At 39.4% G+C, this 23,081-nt stretch overlaps 1 protein-coding gene and 1 non-coding gene across 17 annotated transcripts in view; one reads left to right on the top strand and one right to left on the bottom strand.

Moving 5' to 3' along the window:
- Window positions 1–23,081, top strand: part of ABI1 (abl interactor 1) — a 147,683-nt gene that overhangs the window by 38,671 nt on the left and 85,931 nt on the right. The gene's annotated exons all lie outside the window — the stretch shown is intronic.
- LOC122474113 lies at window positions 2,374–2,476 on the bottom strand. The gene has a single exon (XR_006294805.1). It is a non-coding gene; the product is annotated as a U6 spliceosomal RNA (small nuclear RNA).

Below are 23,081 nucleotides of genomic sequence, written 5' to 3'. Positions count from 1 at the left end.
AGTTTGTTTTGTATCCTTCCAAAGGATGAGGTAGTTGAGGAAGATTCATCTGGCATTGGTGCAGGATGGATTAGTGAAGAGACAGACTGGATGCCACAAAGACTAGTTAGAGGACTTGTATTTGTCCAGATGTAAAGAATATTTCTTGAATTGAGATAGCTGCAGTTGAGATTGAAAAGGAAGAAATAAATGCAAGCATCAGGAAGCCTTGATTAAGGAGAGATATGGGTAGATAGGGAAAGGGAGAACTCAAAGATGACTTATTTTTACCTGTAGCCATTCTCCTCCAGTATAAAGCGAATACGCCTACAGAAGGTAATTTGCAGTCATAGAAGTGAATCTATAGACCTTCTCTTTTCAACCGTTAGTACACAGTTGGTTCAGACACTTCCCAGGTTTTACTCCTCCACAGCTAAATTGATTGACAGAGCAGTGGGTTGGAGAATAGGAATAAGGCTTGACTGTTAGCTGTCTGTGTGGGCAGAAGCTAGGAGAGGGAGGAAAGAGAGGAAAGGGACTCCAAGGTCTCTGGCTGTATAGAATGATAGCAGGAGGTTGTGGTGCAGATTTTTCCTTCTGATGTTAATTTTGATGTTCTGTCATAATCTTCTGTATTATAGATGTTGACATTTTTAGACACTTAGAATTTTTTTATAAGCACTTTCAAAACATGTGTGGACTTACATGTTTGAGAATTGTCCCTTTAAAAAAGAAAATTTTGAGAGAGACTTTTGAGGAACAGTGCAGTGTTTAGGGGTTTTAGGGAAGACTTCTCATAAAGGCTAAGTTTAACTGAGTCATGAGTTTAAAGAATTAAGGGGCAGGGGAGGTTGGGAGGCAAGAGAGGTGTAGGTAGTAGGAACAGCGTGTGTACAAGGCATGTTTGAGAGAGCTACAAGTAGTTTGCAAAATTTTGATGGTGTCTGATGTGTAGGGGAGGGTAGTTGAGGAGATGATATCTCAGTCAGAAAACAGCCAGACCACTGTCATTAAACTGTAGATAACCAGTTCAGTGTTTCCCACATTTGAAAAGAGAAACTATGTTTTAAATTTAATACTGATAAGATGAAATTGTGCTTTTGCTGTGTCCTGATATGTGTTCTGTTCCTTTGTGTAGACACCTTTGACATAGTCAACAGAAACCAATGAATAAGTAAGTAAATGCAGGAAAATTGATTGATAGGTCTAAATAAATCATTTATGTATGAACTGCTTTTATTAGTGGATTTATTATGTTAGTGTTTATTAATATCTTGTGGAATATAGAGCCAGTTATCTCCAGTTCAGTTGTGCTTTTCTTCCACTCATCCTTGTTCCTCCTTCCCCCCGCCCCCAACCACCCAAAGCAAACACACCAAAAAAGAAAAGGAAGAAAGGCAGCATGGTGCTATCTGTACCGTGGTGAAAATCCTGGTACTCTCTGGGTTTTTGTTTTGTTTTGCTTGGTTTTATTTTTATTTTTATTTTTTAATGCTTATTTATTTTTGAGAGAGAGACAGAGTGTGAATGGGGGAGGGGCAGAGAGAGGGAGATAGAGAATCTGAAACAGGCTCCAGGCTCTGAGCTGTCAGTACAGAGCCCAATGCAGGGCTTGAACTTGGCATCGGCAAGATCATGACCTGAGCTGAAGTTGGTTGCTTAACTGACTGAGCCACCCAGGTGGCCCTGCTTTGATTTTTAAAAAATGTTTATGTATTTTGAGAGAGAGCATGCAAGCAGGGGAGGGAAGAGGGAGAGGGAGAGGGAGAGAGAGAGAGAGAGAGAGAGAGAGAGAGAGAGAGAGAGAGAATCCCAGGCAGGCTCTGTGCTGCCAGCGCAGAGCCTTTCATGGGCCTCAATCCCACGAAGTGAGATCACAACCTTAGCCGAAATCGAGTGGCACCCTCAACCAGCTGAGCCATCCAGGCGCCCCTGTTTTGCTTTGATTTTGAGTGAAGAGGTGAGATGACTTAAGGTGAGAGGAGGAGTAAATATTTACATCACTGAGAAGAATTGCAATAAAACATTACTTTTACAGATAGAAGTCCTAGAAAAAATTTGCTTCCACCAAGATGTTTTGACTTCATGAACAGTATAAATCGTATAATGATCTTGTTTTTTTAATCTTTGTGGCTTCATGGTGATCAAAGCCAAACTATGGTTCCAATTTATTAATTAGTACTGTGTGGTCTCTGTGATCTGTGTATTAATGTCCTTCCTTTATATTAGTGGGTATCCTGACTTTGTTCTGTGTATTTTGCTGTTTTATACACATTTTTTGTATTGACACAATAATAGCTAATGACTTTACCCCAGACCAATGAAATTATAATCTTTTTTTTTAATTTAAATGCATTTTATTTTTAAACAACCTACATGACATGTTTTCTTAAAAAAAGTATGAAATGCTTCACGAATTTGTGTGTCATCCTTGTGCAGGGCCATGCTAATCTCTGTATCGTTCCGATTTTAGTATATGTGCTGCCGAAGCAAGCATGAAATTATAATCTTTTAAGGGGGGAAATGAGGATGATCAAGTTCAGGCCTCAGGATTAAAAAAAAACTCATCAGGAGGTGTTGCTATCCTCCTCGGGTTGAGAATCACTCATTCTAGAGCAGGATGTTTTCAGCAAAGGGCAGGATAGTAATTATTTTAGGCATTGCAGGCTGTATTATCTGTCATAACTATTCAACTTTGCCTTTGTAGTAAGACATAGATGTGTAAATTAATAGATATGACTGTGTTCTAATAAAACTTCGCAAAAACAGGAGCAAATATCTATTTATTAAAAATTTTTTTTAAAATTTATTTGTTTTGAGAGAGAGAGAGTGAGCAGGGGAGGGACAGAAAGGTAGAGAGAGGATCCCAAGTAGGCTCCACACTGTCAGCACGTAGCCTGACGCGGAGCTCAAACTCACAAACTATGAGATCATGACCTGAGCCGAAACCAAAAGTTGGACACTTAACCGACTGAGCCACCCAGGCGCCCCCAGGAGCAAGTATTTAGCCTGAGGGTCATAGTTTATAGAGACCTCTTCTACAGCCTGAACTTTAGTTGCTGTGCTATACTGCTGATGGACCAAAACTGTTTGAAGTAACATACTGACGGAAATGGATTTATTTCTTTTTTAAATAGACGACTTTAGAGTAGTTTTAAGTTCACAGCAAAACTGAGTGGAAGGTACAGAGATTTCCCATATGCTTTCTACCCCTACACATGCATAACCTCCCGCATTATCAACATCCCTCACCAGGATGGTTTGTTTGTTACAGTTGATGAAACTGCATTGATTCATCATTATCACCCGGAGTCTGTAATTTACTAGTTTCCATAGTTTAGGGTTAACTCTTGGTGTTGTACTTTCTCTAGGTTTTGACAAATACATGATGACAGCTGTCCACCATTATAGCATCATACACAGTAGTTCCATTGCCTTAAAAATCCTCTGTGCTTCACCTATTCATGCTCTATTCTAACCCCAGGCAGTCAGTGATCCTTTTTACTGTCACCATAGGTCTGTTTTTTCAAGAAGATCATATAGTGGTTAGAATCATATGGTATATAGCCTCTTCAGATTGGCTTCTTTCACACAGTAATATGCGTTTAAAGTTTCTCCATGTCCTTTCCTATCTTGATAGCTCCTTTGTTTTTAGCTCTGAATAATGCATTGTTTGAATGTACTGCTTTACTTATCCATTCACCCACTGAAGGACGTCTTGGTTGCTTCCAAGTTTTGGAAGTTATGGGTAAAAGTTGCTATAAACATTTTTGTGCAGGTTTTTATGTGTACATAAGTTTTCAGTTCAAAAGTGGCTGTACCATTTTGCATTCCCACCATTGATGAATGAAATTTCAAGTTGCTCCATATCTTTATCAGCATTTGATGTTGTCAGTGTTCTGGATTTTGGCCATTCTAATATTTAGTCATAGCTTGTTTTAATTTGCATTCCCCGTGAAATGTGATGTGGAACATATTTTCATAGGCTTATTTTCTGTGTGTCTTCTTTGATGATGGTGGTAAGGTCTTTAGTCCATTTTTAATTGGATTGTTTTCTTATTGTTGAATTTTAAGAGTTCTTTGTACTTTGTGGATAATCATTGTTATCAAGTATGTTTTGCAAGTATTTTCTTCCATTCTGTGTCTTGTCTTGTCTTGACAGTGTCTTGTGGGCAGAAATATTTAATTTAATTTTTAAGAAATTTTTAATTTTAATGAAGTCTAGCTTGGTAATTCTTTTATAGATTATGTCTTTAATGTTGTATCTAAAAAGTCATTGCTATTGGACACCTGAGGGGCTCAGTCAGTTAAGCGTCTGACTCCTGGTTTCAGCTCAGGTCATGATCTCATGGTTTGTGAGATCAGGCCCTGCTTGGGGCTTTGCACTCACAGCACAGCACGGAGCCAGCTTGGGATTTGTTCTCTGCCTCTCTCCCCCTCCCCTCTCTTTTCTCAAAATAAATAAGTAAAACTTGAAAAAAAAAAAGTCATTTCCAAACCCAAGGTCATTTAGATTTTCTTCTCTGTTATCTTCTAGGAGTTTTACAGTTTTGGATTTTACATTTAAGTAGGACTGTGATAAATTTATTTTTAAGTTTATTAATTTTTGAGAGAGACCACAAGAGTGGGAGAGGGGTGGGGGGAGTTACAGAGAATCCAAAGTGGGCTCATGCTGTTAGCACAGAGTCCTGCGTGGGGCTTGAACCCACAAACTGTGAGATCGTGACCCAAGCTGAAGTCGGAGGCTTAACCTGCTGAACCACTCAGGCGATCCAGGAGTGTGATAAATTGTTGTGAAGGGTATCAGGTCTTTGTTTAGATTCATTTTTTTGCGCATGGATGTCCATCTGTTCCAGTACCATTTTTTGAAAAGATTTTCTTGCTTCGTTGTATTGTCTTTGCTCCCTTATCAAAGATGTATTGGCTAATTATATGGGCCTATTTATGGACTCTATTTTGTTCTTTTGATCTGTATTTTTGTTCTGCCAGTGTCATACTGTTTTGACTACTGTAGCTTTATAGTAAGTCTTGAAGTTGGATAGTGTCAGTTCTCCAATTTTGTTCTCAAAATTATGTGTTGACTATTCTGAGTCTTTTGTCTCTCCATCTAAAATTTATTAAAAATTTTCCAGGTTCATTGAGATATAATTGACATGCAACATTGTGTAAATTTGAGGTGTACAACATGGTGAGTTGATACAAGTATACATTACAAAGTGATTACCATAATAGGGTTAGTTAACACCTCCATCATCTCACATATTTACTACTTTGTTTTGTGGTAAGAGCCTTTATGATCTACTCTCAGCAACTTTTCAGGTATATGGTACAGTATTGTTAAATCACTGTTGTTACCATGCTGTACCTTAGATTCCCAGGACTTACTCATCTCATAACTGGAAGTTTGTACCCTTCATCAGCATCTCCCCATTTCTCCCATCACCACCCTTGGCAACTGCCGTAAACTCTCTGTTTCTTTGAGTTTGGCTTTTTTTGATTCTACTTTGTCACAAATGGCAGGATTTCCTATTTTTCATGGCTGAAAATATTTCTCTGTGGGTGTTTGTATGTGCTACATCTTTATTCATCTGTAGATGGACACTTTAGTTCGTTTCTATACCTTGGCTATTAGGAATAATACTGTAGTGAATATAGGAGTGCAAGTATCTCTTCAAGATCCTGGTTTCATTTCCTTTAGAAATGTATCTAAAAATGGGATTTCTGGATCATATAGTAGTTCTGTTTTTATTTTTTTCAGGAATTCCTTACTGTCTTCCATGTGACTGTACCAGTTTACAACCCACCCACTAAGCACAAGGTTTCCCTTCCCTCCACATCCTCACCAACACTTGTTATGTCTTTTCTTTTTGATGATAGCCATCCTGACAGATGTGAAGTGATTTCTCATTATAGTTTTGATTTGCATTTTTATTTCTTAAGGCATTCCCTGCCTTTTTTGTTCCTTTTTTTTTTTTTTAAAGAAAATTTTGTTTTAAGCAAGCTCTATGCCTGGTGTGGGACTTGAACTCATGACCAATAAAATGTCACAAACAGACTCTGAGATCAGGTCTCATGCTCTTCTGACTGAGGTAGCCATGCACCCCTGACTTGCATTTTTCTGGTGATTAGTGATGTTGAGCATCTTTTCATGTACCTGTTGGCCATTTGTATGTCTTCTTTGGGAAGCTCTTAAGGTCCTCTCTGTTATTTATTCATTTATTTGCTTGTATGCTTGCTTGCTGTTGAGTTGTAGGGGTTCCATATATATATATATGTATTAAAAATTTTTTTTAATGTTTATTTTTGAGAGAGAGAGAGAGAGCGAACATAAGCAGGGGAGTGGTAAAACAGACGGAGAGACAGAATCCGAAGCAGGCTCCAGGCTCTGAGCTATCAGCACGGAGCCTGGTGAGGGTGGGGAGGAGGCTTGAGATCATGACCTGAGCTGAGGCCTGACGCTTAACCACCTGAGCCACCCAGGTGCCCCACGGGGCCGACTCTTGATTTTAGCTCAGTTCATGATCTCATGGTTTGTGAGTTCAAGCCCCACATTTGGCTGTGTGCTGACAGTGCAGAGCCTGCTTGGAATTCTCTCTCCTGCCTCTCACTGCTCCTTTCCTACCTGCATGTGCTCTCTCTCTCAAAATAAATAAGTAAATTAAAAAAAGATTATCTCCTTCAGCCCCTCTCCTCTGCTCACACATGCTCTCTCAAAATTAAAAAAAAAAAAGTTTTCTGCCTTCCTAATTTAGGACATCTCTTCTTGTAGAACTACAGTAGTCACAAATTGTTTATTTTTATGCTGTCCTAGAGTTACATTGGCTTTTTCTCTGTTCTCCAGTGACTGGATTCCTGTTTTCTACTTCACAGATTCTTTCTTCTGATTGATCCATGTTTCTGTTGATTGTTTCCACTGCATTTTCTATTTTATTCATTGTATTCTTTAGCTTTGGAATTTCTGTTTATTTGTTTTGATTTGTCTCCGCTAAACTTCTCATTTTGTTTGTATATTTTTGCTGATTTTGTTAAATTATCTTTGTTTTCTTGTAGCTCATTGAACTTCCTGGAACAGCTATTTTGAATTCTTTTCTTTTTTTTTTTTTTTTAAGTTTATTTATTTACCTTGAGAGAGAAAGAGAGTGAGCATGAGTTGGAGGTGGTGCATTGAGGAAGGGAGAGAGAGAGAATCCCAAGCAGGCTCCTCACTATCAGTACAGAGCCCATCATGAGGCTCGAACCCACGAACTGCAAGATCATGATCTGAGCTGAAGAGTTGGAAGCTTGACTGAGTGATCCAGGTGCCCCTATTTTGAATTCTTTATCTGGTAAATCATAGAACTTAATATCTTGGGGGTTGTTTACTAGAAAATTATTGTGGGCCTTTGATGGTATCTTCCTTGAATTTTCATGTTCCTTGAATTCTTGTGTTGTCTTCACATTTCAAATAGCAGTCACCTCCTCTTGTCTTTACTGATTGACTTCAGGACAGAACTGTCTTCTGTCAGCTCTGCTGGGAATTCTGAGACCTTTACCAATCTGCTGTGGCTATGCCTGCTCTAAATTTGCCTCTCTTTGTGGCAGAATTCTTTTTTTTTTTTTTTTTCAACGTTTATTTATTTTTGGGACAGAGAGAGACAGAGCATGAACGGGGGAGGGGCAGAGAGAGAGGGAGACACAGAATCGGAAACAGGCTCCAGGCTCTGAGCCATCAGCCCAGAGCCTGACGCGGGGCTCGAACTCACGGACCGCGAGATCGTGACCTGGCTGAAGTCGGACGCTTAACCGACTGCGCCACCCAGGCGCCCCTGTGGCAGAATTCTTAAGCTTCTGTGTTTGTTTTTGATTCTACAAAGTGCCGTTCTAGGTACTGAAGGCCTACTTGGCTTTCCCATAGGTGGTGCTTACACGCTCATGTTAATGATGTATCGCAGGCCTGGTGATTTGGGCTGACTTTCTGTGTGTGCTCACTAGCCTTCTGGAAAAGCTCACTTTCACCATTGTCAGGTATGCTTACAGAGAGCCAGTTATGAGGTGGGGATGTGTGTGGGTCAGGCATGTGGGGCACCAGTGATGCCTGTGGGCCAGTTTGGCAGTGTGTCCCCAGCAGATCAAGGTTGGGCCTTCTGTTCTGAGATCTGGCTGCTGGTCTGCTAGCTGCCCACTACTCCCCTAGTTATGCAGCTCATGGCTTAGTTTTCTGGGTGGGGCAAGAAAGAAATTGGCTTCTTTGGCAGTGTCACACATCTGGGGAAGTCAGGTACTCGCTCATATACTCTTAAGTTGACTGCAGAGGAGAAATCATTGCCTGAGAAGGGCTCTCTTGGCACTGAGCTGTGCTGGAGCTGTCTTGGAGGAAGGGTAACATAGGTAAAGTCAAACTGTTCCTCTTCTCTCAGATTTTTTTTTTTTTCCCAGTGGTGTATAGGATCTTTTCTAATGGACTCTTGGACTTCCACAAAGGTTCTCTCATCTGTGAGCGATTGTCTAAATTCGTGCTCTTCAAGGGCTCATAGACCAGTTCTGAGAAGCTGGAGTTGGCATCGGCCACTTTAGGGTCCACATCCAGGACCATTTGTCTGTATGTCTGTTACCTGATGCCTGGGTGGGTGAGGGTCCTTCCAGGTCTCTTGGCATATGGCACTAGTGTCTGAACCAGAGCCAAATGGGGCTGTAAATAAGTCACTCTTCTGTTAAGGAGCTGCTTCTGAGTCTGTAGCCAAGACATTCAAGTCAGCTGCCTGGGTGCTGGCCTGTCTTCTTAGAACAGCTCTCCTCACTCTTGGACTGCACTAGGGTTTTACAGTCTCTTCTCTGGATCTCATGGCTCCCACAAAGGCACTTTTGTTTGTAGATGGATGCTAGATTGTTGTGACTGAAGGTGGATATGTTGGGGAATATCTTTTTTGGCTGTCTTGCTGATATCACCTTTCCATGTAAACTTTAGAATCTGTCAGTAGTCACAAAATAACTTGCTAAGATTTTGATTGGTATTGCATTGAATAGGTCAAGTTGGGAATAAATGACATCTTGGCAATACTGAGTCTCCTTCTTCATGATCATGGAATATCTCCATTTTTTAGTTCTTAGATTTTTTACATCAGAGTTTTATAGTTTTCTCCATATTAGATCTTGAACATATTTTGTTACGTAGCTTTCTTTTTAATGCTATTGTATCCTCTTAATTGGCATTTAGAGTTCTAATTGGTTAAATTATTTGGTTTGGATTCAGCATGTGGTAATTTATTAATAAAGTATTTCTTCCTCTTTTGTCTTTTTCTGTTTTATAATGGCCTTTTTCTATTTTATAATGTTGAATAGAACATCCCTCTGTTCATATCTCAGATTTTTTGGAATAGCTACACGAATGATTCTACGTCTGTTTTTTTTTTGGCATGGCTGTAACTTAGAAAATTCAGTTGATTTCAGTAAAGATTTATTAATTGATTCTTATACTTGTATAGATCTCATACTTTTATATTACAGATTAAGAAATCCCAGTAAATATAGGTTGTTAGATAGTGTCATACTGGTCCTGATTTTTGGTTTGGAAAATGTGGTTAATGAATGACTAGGATGGAGACGGGGCCAAGACTGATTCTGTGAGACTATTGTAAGCTGGTATAAGTGAGCAAATAGGCAGAGTCAATGGTAGGACAAGGTACTTTTGTTGGTATTTATAGAACCTTTTTTTTTTTTTTTTTTTAAAGCAGAAGTACTTTGTTAAGTACGAGTCAGTTAATTAAGGGTGGTACTGATTGTGACAGTATTAACTACCACCTTACCTAGTAGTTGGCAAAACGATGCATTATAGTCCTGAAGTAATTCCCTAACAGAGTCACATTTGAGTATGAATTGAAGATGTGAATTTGTTACTTTAGCCCAGTGAGGAATAACTTAGAAAAGTGTAAAATGTTTAATTTTTGTTTCTGTCATTTATAGAACCTCTATACACAGCATTGTTCTGTAGATCAAAAACATTCTCAGCTACCCTAAGAAAGTCAACTTTCTCACTGTATTCTCTTTCAGTTAATTAGAATTCATTTGGTATATAAATTAGTTAATGATGACTTGGAGAGGTTTATCTTAGAGGAACTACGTTAGTAGTTTCACTCTGACACATTAGAATTGTATTTTATTCACTGTTAGAATTATAGAATTATAGACTGGGAGGCAGGTGGTATAGTGGAAGACCATGACTTTTGGAGACATAGTGGTTCTGTTTCTTCCTAGCAGTGGTACTTTGGGCAGATTGCTTAACATCACTAAGTTTCTTTTTCCTCATTGTAAGTTACTGTAAGTGGGATATTTAACATAAAAATTCCTTTCTTGTGTGTGGTACAGAGTATTAATACAATAGAATTCCTGTCTCGATTCTTGTCTTCTCTTCATTTTCCCAATCTGCTTTATAAAACTGCAGCTGAAGTGCTCTTTCTAAAACCAAAAACTAGTTCATGCCTTTTCTTCTTGAAAATCCTTCAGTGGATCCCTTAGCCTCAGGATGAATTCCAAATTCCTCAAGGGCCTGTAGGTTTTTTCTAGTCTTGTGGTTTATTTCCCCATTGGGCCTGCATTATAGTCCTTAAGTAATTTCCTAACAGAGTCACATTTATTTGAGTATGAATACTGAAGCTTGCTCACTTCCAAGCTAATGTTCTTGTTGCTTGTTACATTCTGCTTTGAACTCTGTCTTTTGCTCTTTGCCCTTCTTTCTGACCCTCAAGCTGCTTCGCTTGTTCAGAACATTAGGTTAAATAAAATTTCAGTCCCTTAAGTACATATGAGAAGAGTGAGAGATGTGTAAAGACCATTGGACTAAGATGCAGACCTGGGTTCTAGTCCTAGCTCCTCCATTTACTAGTTAGAGGATCTTTGGACAAATTAATATCTCTGAGCTTTATGTAGTGTCCTTATCTTTGAAACCAGGGAGTCTGCTTAGTTTATTGTGTGAAAATGCTTTGGAGCATAAATATATAGCTGTTAATAGTATTATTATCAAGAGTATATGTTGGGAGCTCCTGGGGTGGCTCATTTGGTTAAGTGTCCAACTCATGATTTTGGCTCAGGTTATGATCTTCATGGGTTTGTGCCCAGTGTCTGGCTCTGTGCTGATAGTGTGGAGCCTGCTTAGGATTCTCTCTCTCCCCCTTCTCTCTCTGCCTCTCTCCAGCTTTTGCACGCGCTCTCCCCTTCTTTCTCTCAAAATAAATAAACTTAAAAAAAGTCTAATTTGGGTATTTGTAAGATAGCTCTGTTTTCTGATATTTGAGGAATTGGATTATGGGCCCTTACCCCAAATTTATATGTTGAAGCCCCAACCCTCACCCTGCTTGTGACTGTATTGGAGATAGGGCCTTCAAGGAGGTGATTAGGATTAAATGAGATCATAGGGTGTAGCTCTGATAGAACTGGGTTCCTTTTATTTTTATTTTTATTTTTTTAAATTTTTTTTTTAACGTTTATTTATTTTTGAGAGAGAGAGAGAGACAGAGCATGAACGGGGGAGGGTCAGAGAGAGGGAGACACAGAATCTGAAGCAGGCTCCAGGCTCTGAGCTGTCAGCACAGAGCCTGATGCGGAGCTCGAACTCACAAACCGTGAGATCATGACCTGAGCTGAAGTCGACTGCTTAATCGACTAAGCCACCCAGGTGCCCCTGAACTGGGTTCCTTTTAAAAGAGGAAGAGACACCAGAGATCAGTCTCTTTCCACCATCTGAAGACATAATGAAAAATTGGTCCTCTGTAAGCCAGGAAGAATGCTCTCACCAGAAACAGAAGGCTGATCTTGGATTTTCTAGCCTCTAGAGCTGTAAGAAAATAAATTCCTGTTGTTGAAGCCATTCAACATTTTGTTATGGCAGCCTGAGCAGACTGATACATATTAAAATATGATTGCCTTGTGGGAAGGGCAAACTAGACTGATTTCTCAGATAACATTTAATGAGTAACACAATCAGCCATAAATTAGTGGACTAGTTTAGAAAATGACTTTGGTAATTTGGGAGTTACCCTAATAGATTTTTTGTCTATATGACTAGGAGTATTAAAGTTGTTACTTTCAAGTTTAACCAAAACCTGTTTTGGGAACTTACTCTGCCCCTCTCCCATATAAAAATTAAATCTTTAAGGATGCATTTGGCTGTAGGTAATGAACAACTCAAGCTTAAACAATGTGGAACATTTATTATTTTATATCACAAGAAATTCCAAGGTAGGATTGTCCCAGGGTTGGTTAATTCTTTAACTTAGTAGTATCAAGGATTCAAGTTCTTTCTGTTCTCCTATTTGGTGGGGTGGTAGTGAGGTATCATTAGCATTAGTTTTAGTTTCCTGCTGTTTGCAAGCTGGTTGCAGTAAAAATGTTACATGGCTATTATAGAACATTTGGAAATTCCACAAAAGAATAAAGATGAAAGCACAAATCGTTTATAATCCAACTGTTAACATGATGATGTATCCCCTCTCAATATCTGGTGGGTTAGTTTGTATAGGTATTTAATTATACCAAGCAAAATTAGGTCACACTATATACACAGATACATATTCTGTTTTTTTTCCATTAAGATTATATAAGAAAAATTCTCTAAGTAAAAATAATAATTTCTTTCTGATTATTGAAGTAATGATCATTGAAAAAATTGGATACAGAAAAAAAATACAAAGAATATTAAAAATCACCCATATCTCCTTACTGAAGGATAACTACTAACATATTGATATATTAATATATTGGTATATTGTTGAGTGTGTATAAATATACACATTTCTTTAAAAAAAACCAGGTACATAATTATTTGTTACTAGCTTTTTACCAAATATACACCTTTTCTTGTGGTTCATACCCCAGCATCTTTGCTTCTTCACTCTTAACCTGTACCTGTGGTCTCATGAGGAGTTTCAGTTGATTGAAGAAGAAAAATCTTTTTTTTTTTTTTTGCAAAATAATAAATTTATTACATATGACTGGCAGATAGCTGTTGCTGATATATTATTCTCCCAATGTTCATGAAACATTTCAAAGTAAAATATAATTAAAAAAATTTTTTTTTAACGTTTATTTATTATTGAGAGACAGAGAGAGACAGAGCATGAGCATGGAGGGACAGAGAGAGGGGGAGACACAGAATCTGGAACAGGCTCCAGGCTCTGAACTATCAGCCTAAAGCCCGACATGGGGCTCGAACTCACAAACCGTGAGATCATGACCTGAGCCAAAGTCAGATGCTTAACCGACTGAGTTACCCAGGCGCCCCTCAAAGTAAAAAATAATTTTATACACCACACAATCACAGGGTTCCTTGAGGATCTCCAAACATTTTTTGAACTAGTTGACTTTCAATTGCGAGACCTGGTCCCAGCCCTGAAGCTTCAGGAGGTTAAGTGTGCCACTCAAGGTGGCTGGAATTTTCCCAGCTATAAGGACAAGATTCTACTTCAGAGATGAAGGGAGGGGAGTTCCCAAAAGGGACCAATAAAACCCCTGAAGCAGAAACAAGAGGAGACAAAGGTAGAGGGGGACTGTGGTTGAATCAGAGGACCTCTGGGGTGAAGGTGAAGAGCCCTCTCCAGGACCAGCATTCCTGGGTGCTCACCTGTGTCATCCCCCCTGCACCAACAGGGGAAGGACTGCCCTACAACAGCAGTAGGTAGATCTGAAGGACTGCCCTACCAACAGCAGTAGGTAGATCTGATGGTAGATCTAGTAGTTTGCGGAACCTGAAGAGGGGGCCCAGCAGGACCCTCAAATGGATTCTGGAGTATCCAGGATGTCAGGATGTCAGGATGTACATGCCCTTGGTTAATGAGAAGTCCTTGCCAATAGTCCCAGGTCCTGGAAGGCATCAGTCAGGTTGTTGCAAGGATAGCCCTTGACTAAGACCAGTGGGCCTGCACAACCACACTGGAGTTGGTCACATGAGCTCCATAGTGACCAGCCCAGAACTGCGTGTCCTGGCCCCAGTGTTTGAAGGACACAAAGTGGATGCCCATCTTGATGTTAGAGAACATGTGGGTGACCTGAAAGCAGACATTGTTGTTCCACTGCTGGATGGGAACAGGCATAGCAGAGAATTTATGTAGGACAGTCTGGTTGGCATTTAGAAGTTGGACACGGAGTCAGTACATACAGCCACTGTCGTGTCAGGCTCCCCACCTGAAGGAAGACACGAAGCAGGTCTGTGAGGGAGTCCCAGGCACCGTTGACCTGTTTACCTCCACCACCCAGCTGTTCCCACTGTGCTGCACCATCCATTTCCAGAGGCCTTCTGTTCTGAAGAAGAAAAATCTTGAGCTGAATTTACAGATGGTTTTACATCATATGCTGGTACCACCTGAGGATGGATATTTATGACACTGTAGCCACACTCAGGGGTGACCCAGAAGGGGAGTGGTGAAGGGAAATTCTCCTGATGAATGGAACTTTGAGCAATGCAGTGGAACTTTTTGCTTGGAAAGAGATGGTTAGAGATGTAGATCCACTCTGACTCATGGCAGTAGCAGTTGTTGGGCTAATTCATTATGGACCTGGAAAGAACATAATTGGAAGTATGCGGAATAGGTATATAGATATGCTTCTCAGTGGATATCAGGTAATATTTGTGTTCATTGTGAATGCCCATCAAAGAGTAACCTCAACAGAGAAGGATCTCTGTAATCAAGTGGACAAGGTGTAACCTCTGGATTCTAGTCTCTTTCCCCAGCCACCTTTATCCTTGCTCAGTGGGCTCATGAAAATGATGTCAGGGTGGCAGGCTGGAGGTTGTGTATATGCTTAGCAATATGGACTTCCATTCACCAAGGCCAACCTGGCTGCCACTGCTGCTGAATGACCAGCTGGCCAGTTGGAGAGAGCTGACACTGAATCCCTGAGATAGCACCATTCCTCTGGTATTTCTTATCACTTACTTTTGACCAGTAAACTCATTTTATAGCAGGTGAAATGTGGCATTGGGCTCATGCTCATGGAATTATGATCTTACCATGTTCTCCACTACCTTGAAACAGCTGAATTGATACAACAGTGCAATGTTCTTTGAAAACTCACTTCACCAGCTGGTGGCAGTTCTTTGCAGTTCTGGGGTAATGTTCTCTAAGATGTGGTTCCAGTCTCTGAATCAGCCACCAGTGTTTGGTGGTATTTCTTTGGTAGCCAGAGGTTCATAGTTAGAGAATCAAGAGGTTGACATAAAGTGAATGAAGTCCTCTCACTATTACCCCTAGCAAAATTTTTGCTTCCTTTCTCAGAACTCGGGGGTATACTAGTTTAGAGTTCTTATTCCCAAAGAGAGGAATGCTTTTACTGGGAAAAGCAGTATTGGTCCTGTTGAACTAGAAGTTGAACACCTGGCCACTTCAGCTTTTTCATGCCAGTGAATTGATAGGCAAAGCAAAAGATTACTGGATTGGTTAGGGTGATTGAGCCTGACTCCCAAGTGGAAATTGAGTTGCTGCTACACAGTGAGGGTGAAGAGGACTATGTGAGGAATGCAGTAGATCATCTGGAGTGCCTCTTAGTACTTCCATGACCTATGATAAAAGTTAACAGAATATGAAAGCAGTTGAATACAGGCAGGGCTGTTAATGGCAATGGTTTGAGTCACCAGCCAAGGAGCAACAACCAGATGAGATGATTGCTGAGGATAAATGGAATATGTAGTAGCCAGTAGAAGAAAATTATAAATGCCAGCTATGACCTCATGATCAGTTACAGAATGAAAACTCTAGTATTTATGAATATTTGTTCTATCTATACCTTAATATTTGTGTATATATAGTCAATTCTTTTTCTCCTCTCTCCCCAGTTCTCCTGTATTTAACTTAAGGTGTGTTAGCCTAAGTTAATACTAGGTTATACTTACTTAATGCGAAGTTAAATACCAAGTTAATACTAGGTTCTTAGTTAATGCTAAGTTAAATACTAGGTTAAGTGGTTAACCTAGTATTTGAGTAAGTTATAAGATATCAAAGGGGAAGTACAACGAAGCCAGCTACAAAAGGAATCAACATTACTCAAAGAGAAAGTAGATTTTGTATTCTCTTTTAGGAAGATAGCATCTTTTTGATTGTATGCGGATGGTTGTATTATGTTAGACTGAAGCATGTTTTTGCTATTGTCTTTATTTAGGATTTAAATACAGTGAAAGAGGTTGGTACACATACCATACTGATAGAGGGTACTGTGGTGGTTTGTGCTATGTCAATTTACTTAAGCTGGTTCTATAGTATGATTCCTTCCCTGTATGGTTGTGGGTTAGAATTGGCCAGAAGAGAATTTATGTAAACAGCATTCATTAACTTCTAAAGGTTTCTCTGGTTAGATGTATTAAGAGGCACAGAGGTGTTGGTGGGTTCCAGCTTGACCTTGGTCTCCTTTGTTCCGCATCTACCTCTTTTTCCTGGTTACTGACAGTTTGGTCAACAGTGGCTTCAGACCCCTCCTCACCCGATACGAGACCTACAGAAGCATAGCTTCCCAGATCTCCCCAGGAGCATTTCTTTTGCAGTCCCATTTCTGCAGCTGGGTGTGGTTGGCTTCTCAAATTGATGACTCTATGATCCTCCCACTTGCCTTGTGGACTATCTCAGCCTCCCCAACTATCCCTCTAAATTGTATAACATAAAATTCTATAATTAATTTCTTTTTTAAAGTTTATTTATTTATTTTGAGAGAGAGAGAGAGAGTGAGAGAGAGCACGTGCGTGAGAGCGCACAAGCAGGGGAGGGGAAAAGAGAGAATCCCAAGCCAGCTCCATCCTGAACAGCATGAACTTGTGAGATCTTGACCCAAGCTGAAATCAAGAGTTGTATGCGTACCCAACTGAGCCACCCAAGGCACCCCTGTAATTAATTTCTTATTCTCTAAGTCTTAGTGGCCCTGCTTCCCAGTTTGAATCCTGTCTTAATACACACTACTTGTTGGTAAGTATCTCACTTTTATTGACTACATGGCATTCTAGTATATGATTTTTTTTTTTATCACTTGTCATTGGCCATTTAGATTATTTCTATTTTTTCTTTTTTCACTGTTACAAACAAAGGTGGTGTGGACATCCTTGAACATAATGGGTTTTTTGTTTTGGCATTTGACCTTGTTTTAAATTTCTTTTTTGTTTATTTTTGAGACACAGAGCACGAGTGGGGGAAGGGCAGAGAGAGGGAGACAGGGGATCCAAAGTGGGCAGCAGAGACCTCAATGTGGGGCCTGAACCCATGAACTGTGAGATCATGACCTGAGCTGAAGTCAAACAGTTAACTGACTAAGCCACACAGGAGCCTCATTGGCACTTGACCTTTTATTTCTTTTGGGTAAATTTCTGGAAGTGAAAAATATATGCATTTTATTTATATTTTTATTTTATTTTTAAATTAGGCTTCACGCCCAGTGAGGAGCCCAACGTAGGGTTTGAATTCACAACCCCGAGATTAAGACCTGAGTTGAGATCAAGAGTCTTGAGCCACCTAGGCGCCCCAAGAATATATGCATTTTAGAGAAATGTTATACTTGTCTAATTGCACCCTCTAGCAGTATGTGAAAGTACTTGCCCAGCCTACAGTCTTGATAATGATGGCTCTTTGAGTTTCTTTTTTTTTGTTTTTATTTAAATTTAAATTTTATTTAAATTCCAGTTAGCAGTTGGATGGGATTTTGCTTGGGATTCTCTCTCTCCTCTCTCTCTGCCCCTCCCCCATGCACCCTTGCTGTCTCTCTCTCAAAATTAATAAACATTGAAAACAATTCCAGAGGTTCCTGAGTGGCTCAGTCAGTTAAGCATTCGACTTTGGCTCAGGTCATGATCTCACGGTTTGTGAGTTAAAGCCTCGTGTTGGGCTCTTTGCTGACAGCTCGGGGCCTGGGGCCTGCTTCTGATTCTGTGTCTCCCTCTCTTCTCCCCCACCTCCGCACTCTGTCTTTCTCTCAAAAATAAACATTAAAAAAAAATCTGGTTGGTTAACGTACAATGTAATCTTAGTTTCAGGTGTACAATATAGTGATTCAGCACTTCCATACAACACCTGGTGCTCATCACAAATTCACTCCTTAATCTCCATCACCTATTTAACCCATCCCCCCCACTCACCTCCCCTCTCATTTCAGTTCTTTTAAGAAGAAAGAAGATCATGTGAGAAGATAATTAGTTAACATGGAAGGAGTTAGTGGAAGGAGGCTAGTGTCTGAGACTAAGTATGAAATATATTCTGTCAATAATACTTAAACTAATTATGTGTAACTGATTCTGTGTTTAAATGTAGTTGCTCTTTTAGGGGCGCCTGGGTGGCTCAGTCGGCTAAGTGTCCCAACTTCAGCTCAGGTCATGATCTCACGGCTTGTGAGTTAAGCCCCATGTTGGGTTCTGTGCTGACAGCACAGAGCCTGGAGCCTGCTTCGGATTCTGTGTGTGTGTCTCTCTCTGTCCTTCCCTCGCTTGTGCTCTCTCTCTCTCGGTCTCTCAAAACTAAATAAATGTTAAAAAAAAAAGTTTTTTTAAAATGTAGTTGCTTTTGGGGTGCCTGGGTGGCTCAGTCGGTTAAGCGTCCGACTTCAGCTCAGGTCACGATCTCGCGGTCCGTGAGTTCGAGCCCTGCGTCGGGCTCTGGGCTGATGGCTCAGAGCCTGGAGCCTGCTTCCGATTCTGTCTCCCTCTCTCTCTGCGCCTTCCCTGTTCATGCTTGTCTCTGTCTGTCTCAAAATAAATAAACGTTAAAAAAAAAAAAATTAAAATGTAGTTGCTTTTTTGCAAGCTGGGTTTTTACAGGTTTTGCATTAAGTCTGTTTTTTAAAATACAAGTTTTGTAGTATATATAGGAATTAGTCTGGGATAAATGTCACTGACTTAGGCTGTAATTATGGCAAAACTTAAAATTTCAGAGTCTGAATATTTAGTTATTAGAAATGCCCTGGGGATGGATATAAATTAACTTGTGAAGGTTTAAAAACAATCTTTTTTTTTTTTTCCTCTAAGTTTGTTTATTTTGAGAGAAGGAGAGGGAGATAGTGCACCAGTGCATGTGGGAGAGAGGCAGAGAGAGAGGGAGGATAGAGAATCTTAAGCAGGTTCTATGCTCAATGGGGAGCCCCATGTGGGGCTCGATCGCACGAACTGTGAGATCATGACCTGAGCCAAAATCAGAAGTCAAACTCTTAAATGATTAAGCCACCCAAGCGCCCCTAAAAATATATTCTATATTATTAGGGTTGAATTTTGAATTTTATATAGAGTATACTAGCTGTTGATTGTATTACCTCTTCTATTAAAGACGAGTGTGCCACAACTTTCATTCCTTGACCATCAGAACTGTGTGATAGGCACAGAGACTTCCTCTAGATTTTGCTGGAAGCTCATAGGTCTGTTAGCAGTTGCTTCAGTGGGAGGTGGTAGGAGGATCTGTGCTAAGGCTTACAATAGCTAGATTTCAACCTGAATTGTTAGGCAAACAATTTGTTCTTTTTGCTGGATATTTGCCATAACCTGGTAGAGTTTGTTCTATTTAGTTTTCACTTTTGTTAGAATGGGAACTGTGTTGGAGAAAATTATATCCTTTCAACGCTAGCTGGGTATTGAATATATGCATAACTTAATCCCCATGACTCCATGCTTACGAGGTTTGTTTGTCAGTTGTGAACCAACATTTAGTCCATGTGCTCTTTTTCCCTCTCATCCTTTCCACAAAAGGATTTATAAATGATTTATAATTTATAGATGATTATAAAATTTACTGGAAAGTTTCTTAGGTCTCAAACCAATCAAACCTTAGGTTGGCCTTCAGCAAAATAGATGTTTTGTGTACTTTATGATATATAAAACTCACGTCTTAAGTTTTTCCTATTAGTATTACCATACTTGTGGTTTTTTTTTTTTTTTGGAGGGTCCTTAGACCACGAAGTGTTCCTTATATATTGTATTTGATCAATTCTAAGAAACTTCCTCCTCACCGCCACATTTTAACCTTTTCTGAAATTGGGATGCATTTTAGTTAAAAAGCTGGTAGAGCAGTAGTCATTGTCTGTACTTGTGTGAACTCGGTTGTTTTTGCTGGTGGTTTAACCAGTTTATTGAAACCTGTTAAATCATTAAGGACCATTTGAGGAAAGAGTAGAGTCCTGGGTTTTGCCTTAAGAAAGTTTTGGCAGGGGGGCAACAGCTTCTGGTAGGATTAAGATAGCACTAGTATCAAAATTTGCAGATTTAGTGTCAGCAGCTTGGAAGAAAATTCTGGAAATAATGGTAGAGCCTTATCTTAAAATATATTGTGTTACCCGCAGTGGGAAGTTCACAGCATCACCTATATAGTATTCTTGCCACTTTGCTTAATCAGAATATAGTTATAAGGAAATAATCAGACAAATCCAGTTTGTAGGACTTTTTTTTTTTTTTTTTTTAATTTTTTTTTTCAACGTTTATTTATTTTTGGGACAGAGAGAGACAGAGCATGAACAGGGGAGGGGCAGAGAGAGAGGGAGACACAGAATCGGAAACAGGCTCCAGGCTCCGAGCCATCAGCCCAGAGCCCGACGCGGGGCTCGAACTCACGGGCCGCGAGATCGTGACCTGGCTGAAGTCGGACGCTTAACCGACTGCGCCACCCAGGCGCCCCTGTAGGACTTTCTTAAGACAACTGGTCTGGATTTTTTTGTTTTCAAGTTTGTTTGTTTGTTTTTTTATTTAGAGAGAGGGAGAGAGGGAATCCTGAGCAGGCTCTGCATTGTCAGCATGGAGCTGCATGCAGGGCTCAAACCTATGAACTGTGAGATCACGACTTGAGCCAAAGTCAAGAGTTGGATGCTTAACCTATTGAGCCACCCAGGCACTCCTGGATTTTTAAAATATCTATGTCTTTAACATGAAAAACGATCAGGGTCAAAGGGTTAAAGTTGTTTTGAGTTTTAAGGAAACTAGATAGACATGACAATAGTTGTAAAATCTGGTTAGATCTTGGATCATACAAAAGATAAGAGGTTTTTTTTGTTCTTGGGATTTGGATAACTTTGAACATGAATTTTCTAGCAGATTTTATTACTTTCTTTATGATTAAGAGAGACCATCTAAATCTGAAAAAGCATTTTCTATAAATATAAAATAATTCTTCTAAAGAAAGCACTCTGACACAATTTAATTGGCATTTTTTTTCTCAGTCATTAGATAAAAATGGTGCATCTAACACTATCTGGTTTGTTGGAATCATTGAAATAGAGTATTTTTTTTATGTAGATTTAGGTTATTTTTTAATGGATTGTCATGAAATTACTTCCATTAACTAATTGGGAAAAACCTTATTTAAACCATTTAAAATATTCTGTGGGGAAAAATACAGACTTTGGAAAAGTTTCTGGGAGGTTTGGATTAGAAGAGAGTTAAAAGTTTTTAAAAGAAAAAAAGAAAAAAGAGAAAAGTTATTAAAAGAAATGACATGCTTACATTTCTAGAAAGGGGGGAGAAAAGGTATAGACACAAAAGCAAGATGGCAGAAAACTTTTCATGCACATGAGACCTCCTCTGTTTGTTACCTAATAAGCAGGTCATTAAGCCACTTGCAGTTAGGGCAGAGAGAAATTATTGCTTTTCAGAGAAAGCAAATTAGTTTCAAGTCCTCTTGGCAGACTTTCAGGAAGGTTTCAAAGTGAGAAAGGGAATGTTTTAATTCAAGTCATATTATTATTTTGAAATGTTATTTATAGCATTCTATAGCATATGTGCTTAGGTATATAGGCTCTGTTTTCCATATAAGATTTATTTTATTTAACATTTATTATTATTTTTAATTTTTTTAACGTTTATTCATTTTTGAGAGAGACAATGTAAGCGGGGGAGGGGCAGTAATAGAGGGAGACACAGAATCTGAAGCAGGCTCCAGACTCTGAGCTGTCAGCACAGAGCCTGACACGGGGCTTAAACTCACAAACTGTGAGATCATGACCTGAGCTGAAGTGGGACGCTTAACTGACTGAGCCACCTAGGCACCCCTGTATAGTACATCTTTTAACGAAGTAGGGCCCTACCTCAGAATGGCACTTTTTTTTTTTTTTAATGTTTATTTATTTTGAGAGCTGAGTCAGGGGAGGGGCAGAGAGAGGGGGAGAGAGAATGAATCCCAAGCAGGCTCACCTCCCAGGACAGAGCCTGACATGGGGCTCGAACTCACAAACTGTGAGATAATGACCAGAGCCGAAATCAAGAGTCTGATGCTTACCTGACTGAGCCACCCAGGTGCCCCTAGAATGGTACTTTGAACGTTAGCTTACAGGTTTGTATTTGGAACTCAATTGTACAGCTAATATGTTACTATGAAGAGTTGGAAGAAAATTATTAGTTTTATTAAAACTGTAAAATAAATATGTAATTAATAAATGAATGGTGCCTAGTGTGTGAAGTAAACAGATTTAAGGGCAGAGCTAGAACAAAATGACAGTATTGGTGTTTTGGTGCTTATTTCATATGATTAAACATGTCTATTTAATAGATACTTAATTTTTAAGATACTTTCTTTAAATTTTGTTTTTTTTAACGTTTATTTTTGAGAGAGAGGGAGAGAGAGACAGAGCGCAAGCAGGGGAGGGGCAGAGAGGGGGAGACACAGAATTCGAAGCAGGCTCCAGGCTCTGAGCTGTTAGCACATAGCTTGACGTGGGGCTTGAACCCATGAACTGTGAGATCATGACCTGAGCCTAAGTCAGACACCTGACTGAGCCACCCAGGCTCCCCAATTTTTAAGATTCTTTCTAAGAAAAGAGTTCTGAGTTCATTTAAAAAATAAGTAAACATTAGTTTTTCATGTTATTTCAGATATAAATTTTTGCGGGCATTATAAAACCATGTAAAATGTGAATTTATAAAACTAAATATGATACTGAAATTGAAGGGCAGGTATATGGGGTTATCATATTGTTCTTTCTACTTGTATGTATATTAACTAGTACTCGGGAACAGTAGGAGGTATTCATAATTAACTGTACATGTTTTCCTCTGAATGCCTACAACTACTAAATGATGCTATCTCTTGTTTGATCATTTAGAAGAAATTGGATTTGAATTTGTTTTTTTCACAGGGCTCAATATGGTGATGCTCTGATTAAAATCAGCTTAATATTAGAGGATTTAAAACGAGGCA

Source organism: Prionailurus bengalensis, chromosome B4, assembly GCF_016509475.1.
Source record: "Prionailurus bengalensis isolate Pbe53 chromosome B4, Fcat_Pben_1.1_paternal_pri, whole genome shotgun sequence".
In the NCBI taxonomy this organism is placed as follows: domain Eukaryota; kingdom Metazoa; phylum Chordata; class Mammalia; order Carnivora; family Felidae; genus Prionailurus; species Prionailurus bengalensis.
This window is presented reverse-complemented; position numbering and strand designations above follow the sequence as displayed.